Here is a 7583-nt window from a genome sequence, read left to right as displayed (position 1 = left end):
GAAATGTCTGCGGGTCGGGGCGGTAATGTGAGAGGGAGGGACGGTCATCTCCAGCATGGAGGGAGGAGGGGGAGAGATAATCATGGCCGAGTGTAGGTCAAATGAACGAGGTTTCATGCGGCTTTAGTCACAACCGTTGCTGCCGGGTAAAGGTGCTCTCGGGTTTCGCGATCGATGGGCGACACTTGGCCGCTGCGGGGACGGGCGGCGGCGGCTCGTTAGTTGCCAGGGCCCCGTGATCACCGCTAACAATTGGAACCGATTGCCGGTGAACTCAAACAGCGGCCGGGCCTGTAAATGAGGGCCTGGACTGGTCAGTCGGAGCGGTCGCCGCTGTGTGGGGCCGCGGGGGGGGGGGGAACCCCGGGCCTGGACCCGGACCCGGCTTCAAAAGTTAGTTAAAGCCGGTGGAAATCGAGCTGTGTGGGCCCTGGATTCGGGGGAGTTTCTGCGCCGCTTCAACTGCCGAGTTCAGCAGCGGGGCCGGGGACAGAGCACCCGGTTGGGGGAGGGGACGGGACAGAGCTCGGGCCCGCACCCACTGCTCGGCCGGGGAATCGCTGCCACCTTGGTTTATTTCTCGGGCGCTGTGCCCCGACATTGCCCGCGGTAAGTCACAGGATCACGATTAACCTGTAGTTTAATATATAACGGATGTGGGTGCCGCTGGAAAGCCAGTATTCTCCATCTGAGGGTATTCACTCATGATTTGAATTAACTCAGTGTTGTCCAGTAGTTCGCCACGTGGCTGGCTAATTGGGAATCCAGATGTGGCTAGTTTTATGTCCGTGTAAACAGGCACCGCCATTGGGCATGTGATCGCAGCACTTCACATGGGTATCCATGTACACTTTAATCTTTTTGTGCGTTTTTGGTAAAACGGAAAAAAAATGGATGAGTGTTTTTGATTGCGTGTTTTACTTTGTTGGTTACTGAATGGTGTAGATGTTAAGGCAAATTTACTTCACATTTATATTAATTGAGTGTACAGCGGCTTCTACTAAAATGAGTACATTTAGGTAAGGTAGCTGTAGCCACGCCATACCTATGGCCAATCAGCAGTTTCTATTGGACAACACTGCTGCAGTTTGCTCGTCCAGTACCATGACCACGGTTGTACTTATTAATTCTATATTACGAGTTTGGAGGGGGGGAGCGAGGAGATGTCTTCACCCTGGACAGATTAATAGAAAAATGAGTTTAAGAAGCTGAGGAATTGGGAGATGCAAAACTGAAGTATTAGTGCTGCCACGAGGGGGGGGGGCGGAGAGATGATGTCATTAGAGTATGATGACGTTTCATAGGCAGTTTTTTCCCATTTATAAATGAGTACTGCAATTTCTAATCGATAACATCGACACCAAGTGTGTGTAGATGCAGTTTATGTATTTATAGATAGAAATGTGAAAGTATTCTGGAAAAAGATAGAAAAACAAATTTACTCAAAAGGACAAGGAATTGCAGGAAATAAATAGCTTCCCAGAAAGGGGGTATGGATGTTTGTAAGCATGGTTTACCTTTCTAGTCATTGTTGCTGGTTACAAATGTTATCAGGAACCCTCCAGTCTTAAGACTGACTTGTGAAATGTAACACAAGTTTGCATCGTACAATGGAGGGAAGATAAAATGAAAGATACCTACGACTGGCCATGTTTTTTCCCCGTTTACTGGCTGGTATACACTAATTCCAACAAATTTAGTCTACATGCTCTGCAGTGCTATTATTTCATGTTAGTGGTGCTCATTAAAAGGGTTTAGCTCACAACTGTGTTTTGCAGTTTTAATGTTAAATATTTACTAACTGCAACTTGTTTGAAAATGGATTTGCTTTTTTGGGATTGAGTCCCAGTTATTTAGAATTTATAACTACTGATTTTCATGCTGTATTGTAAAAATTTATTTCTAGAACACTTGATTTAAAAACATTTTTTATTTATATCTGTCATTTAGCTTGAACTACTTTCTACCAGCCCTCGGCTGAGAGCAACTGGTACACTTCAATAAAAGCTTTAACATCTGCTTTTACTAGTTCAAGCACAAACTTCCAAAATCCACGTTCATTAAATCTCATCACTGCTTCACTCCACCAACCTCTGCCATCTTCTACAGCTGTCTCTTGGCATGCACTCTGGTCTTTGTTCTTTGTGTCAGTGTCTTCTCTTCCCACCTTCAGTCACACCAACTCTTGCACTATGTACTGGGGAATATAAATCTTAAACCTCTTTCCTCCTTTTAAGATGCTCCTTTAAAACCAATCTCTTGACATAGCTTTCGGTCATCTGCCCTATTATCTCGATAGCAAAATACTGCAGATGCTGGACATCCGAAATAATAACAGAAAACGCTGGAAAAACTCAGCAGGCCAGGCAACGTCCGTGGAGAGAGGAACACAGTTAACGTTTCAGGTCAAAGACCCTTCGTCAGAACTGAGAAAAAAGCAGGAAATGAAACGGATTGAAAAGCAAGTTTGGGGGCTGGGAAATGGGATGAAAGAACAAAAAGGGAAGGTCTGAGAGGTGAAGAGATATTCAAGGTGAGACAAGATGATAATAGGATAGGTAACGAGACAAAGGATGGCTCTAGTTGAAGTGTGAAATGCGCTGGCAGAATGAAAGACAGCTGCCATGTGGGAGAGAAAAAAGAGGAAAAGGCACAAACCAAAAGTGGATAAAAAAATTATAGGGGCCGAGGTTATGCTCTGAAATTTTTGAACTCGATAGAGTCCGGAAGGCTGTAAATGCCTAATCGGAGGATGAGGTGCTGTTCCTCGAGCTTACGCTGAGCTTCCGTGGAACAATGCAAGAGGCCGCAGACAGTGAGGTCTGAAATAACAACAGAAAATGCTGGAAAAACTCAGCAAGTCAGGCAACATCCGTGGAGAGAAATTTGAGTTGACGTTTCGGGTTTGACCCTCGGAATGGAGCGGTGAATTGAAACGACAGGCGACCGGAAGCTCGGGGTCCCCCTTACGGACTGAATGGGGGTGTATCGCAAAGCGGTCACCCAATCTGCGTTTGGTCTCCCCCAATGTAGGGGAGACCACATCGTGAGCTGCAAATACAGTATACTAGATTGCAAGAGGTATAAGCAAATCGCTGTTTTACCCGGAAGGGGTGTTTGGGGCCCTGGACCGTGGGAAGGTATAAGGGCAGGTGTTGCATCTCCTGCACTTGAATATCTCTTAATGTCTTCACCTCTCGCAGACCTTTCCTTTTGTTCTTTCATCCCCTCCCCCATTTCCCAGCCCCCAAACTTGCTTTTTAATCTGTTTCATTTCCTGCTTTTTTTCTCAGTTCTGACGAAGGGTCTTCGACCTGAAATGTTAACGCTGTTTCTCTCTCCATGTTGCCTGGCCTGCTGAGTTTTTCCAGTGTTTTCTGTTGCCCTATTACCTCCTTGTGTGGCTGTCAAATTTTGTAATGCTCCTGTGAAGTGCCTTCTGATATTTTACTATGTTAAAGTTGCTATATTAGTTCTTGTAATAAATTCCAGTCATTTGGTTATATTTGAGTACTGCAAGGACTATTCATGCTTTTTATATCCTGTATTTTTTTTAGTTCCAACGTTGCATTTGAAAATTAGTGGCTTGGCTTTACTGAAAAGAACTTTCCTCTTGCAATACAAGCAAAACTATGGGTAAGATTCATTATTTTATGGCAAGCAATTCTGATCTTGGATAATATAATTCTTAAAGCAGACAAGTAATTGAATCTAACACAATTTGCTGAGTCACATAATGGAATTGAGCAGTTTTTTTTAAGCTGTAATTATATTGAGATGCATCTGGATAAGCGTATTCTGCTCTAATTAGGATTGAAGTCTTGATGTGGGCTGTTAAAGTTACTAACTACTTTCAGAATGTAATCGGTTGTCTTTCATCAGTTTTTGGGGGGCTTTGAGACTGAGCTTTACGAGGATCCTCCTACAAAGGCATGCTTGTATTGTTTTGCTTGCAAGCTTGTAAGAAATGGAGGTATAGTAAGTGAATAGATGCTTTTACAATGGACTATATTTTTGTAAATGGTTCATCCTAGTGCATATTCATACATTTATAAATATACTGAACATTTCTAAATATTCTGCATAATTAGCATAATATTCTGCATAATTAGCATAAGATATGAGCATTCTGATTCTTTTACAGTTGCAGATGTAAAGGCAGCGTGGTCACTTTCAACAATAGGCACCCTGAAGGTCGTCTCATTATTTTGTAAATGACACTATCGTCGCAGGAGGGCATGATTTTGGAGACCGCAAGCTTGTGTGTCATGACTTCTCAAGCACTAAGAACTTGTATTTCATGATTTGACATTGCTAGCTTGAAGAAATTTAGCATTTTTGTATTTTGATGTGAATTGCTATGAAATTGCATTCTGAAAAATAATGAATTTTTAAAGCTAGAATGTAATCTCTGCTGAATATAAATAAAATGTTCTTTGCCATTGGCTATGTTGTACGAAGATCTATCGTGCCTACCTCTCAATAAAATCTACTGCAAATGGTTTTTCTTACTGGTGTAATAGCTATCTGCAGGTAATTCTAAATTAGACTTTTTGTATACATTTAAAATATTCTCTCGTTTAGAAAAAGCTATTACCTGAAGTTGTACAAATGAATCTTCTATTGACTTGTCCACAACACTCTGCTAGGTAGTTAAAGTATATGAAGGAAAATTAAGGAATGAACATTAAAAAATAGCAGCTGGGAAAAAATGAAACTAGCTGATTCCCAGGAGAATAAAAGGAAATTTGAATGCTGACCAATGGTTAAAATAGACTTTTAAAATACCTGACTTTAAGGCTAACACACTTTTACTTACAATTTAAGCTACTCCTTCATATATTGAACATGATCACCTGTCATGAGTTGTGTTGATATGACAGCACCTTCCTGTAACAGCTGAATGAAGGCCATTGGCCATTTCTAAATGACTTACAGCAAAAAGCAATACTGATTGAGTACGGTTAACAGTACTGCCAATTTGGAAAACTTTGGAAACTACCTACTGCTAATGAGAAACTTTCATTTGTTATATTTGGTAAATGAGTACTTGAATCTGTAGCTGACTTCTCACCATAAGTACTGATGTTGATCAGACAGTTAATATTATTGCTAACTAGTAATTTATTGTAGTGGAGATCTAGGAAGAGTACATTTTGTTCCAAATGCTTTTTTGTTTTGAAAAGTACCCTTCCAGTTGGGTCTCACTGGTAAGCTGCTTTGGGTATGCCATGGAGTGGGTGGGCAACAAGGAGGAAAGTATATTGCCTGGAGTGGTCCTAGCTGAAACCATGAAGGCTACAACTTCCAACTGGCTGAGCTTTAAGCCCCTGGGGAATAGGCATCCCCATTATGGGGGTGTGGTGTCCCATGGCTTTTGCCATTCATGACAACCAGAGCAACCCAGTAAGTAGGAAGTCAAAATAGAAAATGCTGGAAATACTCAGCTGGTCAGGCAGCATTTTTGGAGAGAAACAGAGTTAATGTTTCAGGTCGATGACCCTCCGTCAGAACTAGAAAGAGATGGAACAGGAGTACTTTGAACAAGTTTCCTAATGTTAATTGATATAAAGCTGACATTCATGGCTACAGTTAACATACATAGCTGGTTACATTATCACTGAACTGAATGTTCCTCTTCAACTTCACCCATGAGTGCACTTTTAGCCTGTGAAATGAAACTGAAGTATGGCCCCTTTCTGGTAATTTCTGCTCACTTTCTGTGCTCTGGAAGCAAACTTGCACTACCACTGTCTGCTGCAATCACCATTGTATTAGATCGTAACGATCTGAATTATCAAAATTTAGAAATGTCCCACTTTACTCTTGACTTTTACACTGGCGTAAAAAAAAATTTCAAACATTTACAATTCTGAGTTTTAAAATAGCTTTTTAATGCAATATTTTTATATGAAAATTAAAACTTGATTGCCATATGCTTTGCCAGCATAAAAATGGCTAGTGCAATTAAAAATACATACCAGTTTAAATGAATAATGACCTCATTTAGCATGCATGAGTGAGTAGTGTCAGACTCCAGATGATGAAGTGTTGTAGCTGTAGACATAGGGTGTATGGATGATGATTTCCACCTCGGGGCCACTTCTGCAGTAGAGTATCAGCTATCATAGCTTGTGTGGCTACAGGCTCTTACTTGGATGAACAGTCCAGAATATGGTGAAGACTGGAACTATGGCAAGGGTGTACAACCTGCAATCCTAGGGCCACATGGAGCTCTCTAGCTCAAAAGCACAAAACAACAACAAGGGTGTACAACCTGTAATCCTAGGGCCACATGCAGCTCTCTAGCTCAAAAGCACAAACAACTCTGTCCTACATGCACTTCAATTTCTTATTTGCTGCTTTTGTTTGAATGTTGTGGGTCTAGGTTTTGGAATCAGCTGTTCTTAGTGCTGTTGTCTCACTGGTAGATAAATCCTAAATCAGAAGACTAAGCTCTATTGGTATTAGCAACTTGAGATGTATGCAAATTAATGGAAACATTGATTTAAACATAACTAATCCTTAATTGTCCTGGTACTTGCATATGGGGGAAAAAAACTTGGCTATGCCTGCTCTAAAGCACTGGTAGAAAGTAACTTAAAATGCAAGAGAAAAATCAGGGGAAAAATGCAAGTATTAGTGACTGTTCTCTGAATGATGATGTTGAAGTCACACAAAATGCCCAGTCTAATGTAGTAACACAGGGTTTTTTAAAACTAGTGAAATAGGACTTAATGCAGAATTAGCCAGTGGACATGTGCCGTGAAGGAGAATGTATTAATGCTGTTGAAAATTAGGTGTTTGGCAAAAAAACATTGTTGGTGTATTCAGAGCAAACCATGTCTGAATAAGTTTTATATGCTAAAGTCAAGTATAGAGGATTCAGTAACCACCTGTAAATTAGTGGCCATTTTCCACAGAGCAAAGTACTAGATTTGTCATTGGAATGTGGGAGCAAATTCACTGACCATCTACACTTTGATTTTTCAGTGGCAAAGATGTTGCAATTTGGAAGAAAAGGAATGTTCTTGGCCCACTTTCAGTAGAAACTGGAGTAGATAGTTTGAAGTCAAGTGAATGTTTGCTGTCTTCACAGAATTTCCTCTGTGGGCACAACCCAGAAGTTAGACTTGAAAATACACCCATTCTGTCGGTATCAAGTTACACTCAAAGTTCCGGTGAATCGCATTACAATATGCCAGAACATGGGCGTAAATTAGTGTAAACAATTGGGGCCAAACTCAAACTATATTATTTAAATATGAAAATTAACTTTCAAATCATTTAACCATCATTCATGCATGTTTAAGAACCAGCAATCGGAAGCTTTTCAATTTTGATAGTGACTTCTAGATGCCATAAATATGCATTCAAAGAAACAGAAAATACAGCACAGGTCTCAGTGAGGATAATTTTTTTTAAACGCTCAAACAATTGCAATAAAACACCAGAAAAATGACTTTGTTGTTACGTCTGAAAATCTGGTCCTAAATTTAAGTGCCTCCGAGGACGCACGACTGCAGGAAACTCATGTATAATGTTCTATAATTTGACGGATCGATACAGTAATGTGCTTGTGA

At 40.8% G+C, this 7583-nt stretch overlaps 1 long non-coding RNA gene across 1 annotated transcript; it reads left to right on the top strand.

Moving 5' to 3' along the window:
• On the top strand, positions 1 to 4502 carry LOC147120479 (uncharacterized). The gene is made up of 3 exons (XR_015078199.1): positions 1 to 609; positions 3558 to 3636; positions 4145 to 4502. It is a non-coding gene; the product is annotated as an uncharacterized LOC147120479 (long non-coding RNA).
• Positions 4503 to 7583: the final 3081 nt, after the last annotated feature.

The sequence above is a fragment of the Somniosus microcephalus genome, chromosome 4, assembly GCF_052327205.1.
Source record: "Somniosus microcephalus isolate GS21.2 chromosome 4, FLI_Smic_1.0, whole genome shotgun sequence".
Lineage (NCBI taxonomy): Eukaryota > Metazoa > Chordata > Chondrichthyes > Squaliformes > Somniosidae > Somniosus > Somniosus microcephalus.
The sequence above is the reverse complement of the archived record's forward strand: the minus strand, read 5'-3'. Positions and strand labels throughout refer to the sequence as shown.